Source organism: Anneissia japonica, unplaced genomic scaffold (genome assembly GCF_011630105.1).
Source record: "Anneissia japonica isolate Jap-2015-1 unplaced genomic scaffold, ASM1163010v1 scaffold5148_len95523_cov101, whole genome shotgun sequence".
NCBI lineage: Eukaryota > Metazoa > Echinodermata > Crinoidea > Comatulida > Comatulidae > Anneissia > Anneissia japonica.
This window is the reverse complement of record NW_022684332.1, coordinates 31,154-32,379: the sequence shown is the minus strand read 5'-3', so window position 1 is coordinate 32,379 and position 1,226 is coordinate 31,154.

Sequence of the window (1,226 nt, the reverse complement as noted above, 5' to 3'; positions counted from 1 at the left end):
GTTAGTGCAAAATATCATTAGGCCTTTGTAATCACCGCACGACGCGCGACTAACATGGCAACTAACACGCGCGTGGGTAAATCGTCACGTACGCTGACGGTTTATGGTCTGGGTACTATGGTTTTTGTGACGTTCAGCGTGTAGGGACGCACGTGCGCCTAGAATGTCGATGCCAGAGTTATAACCTTTGATGTCCCGAGATGTGCGTCCTTTTGTTGAATTACCTTGTTAACACGAGCAAATGTGACTTACCCATCCTCCTTTCAAATTAATCCATTCCAAAAATTCCGTCTTCACGAATTTGTCTACACTCTGTATTACTTGATCGATCAAATCAGTTCTGTTTTTATCTTTACATAACACAGCTAATTTCGCTCCAACCACAAACACCATAATTATACGGGCCAAGTTTAAGATATTATCACTAAACATCTCTGTTAAAACGTCTTTTAAAAACGTCTTAATATTCTCATTTGAATCAAGCGATACTTCTCTTGTCAAATTATAAAGATGTTCATCGCATGCATTATACATCTTTTCGCAATATTTTATATTCTTCATATCGCCTAGTTTATATGCTACAAACGCTGAATTGATTTCTCGTGCAATTCTTTCAGTTTCCATGTTTATATTTTTTCCTCGAATAACCTCAGAGTTGGTAGTAACAGTTGATTCGGTTTTTCCGGACATGTTTGAAAAAATAATTCAGATAAAAACGCACCTGACGTAGAGTAACACGAACTTATAGTAGTTTATTTTTGTTGTAATGGAAAGATATCAAGGTATTCCCATGTGTCCTTATTTTATAGAGACCATCAACAAACATACGTTAATTCAAGTATTTTATTATATATTATCATTATTATAGTCCTAATTATTTACGAATATTTTAATTTTCATAATAATAATAATAATTTGCGATTTGTATAGCGCCTCCCGTTAGACCAACCTCGAGGCGCTTCACAACAACGGAAGGAAACGGACAAGAGAATAAAAAAAACTATGAACCTAGACTAACAAAGAAAAAAGAAAACGCCTAAACGAACCAAACCAACACCGCACCGTTTATCGTCAATTTAAGGCGTAAAGCCCGCCGATGCATGACTCACATGTGCTCAAGTGATGGCGGTGTCTAGCTAAGCAGTTAAAAGAAGGGGGGAAAAAATATTTTATTACTACCATTATTTTAAATATATTATTTTACAACTGTTATTAAAACATACCCC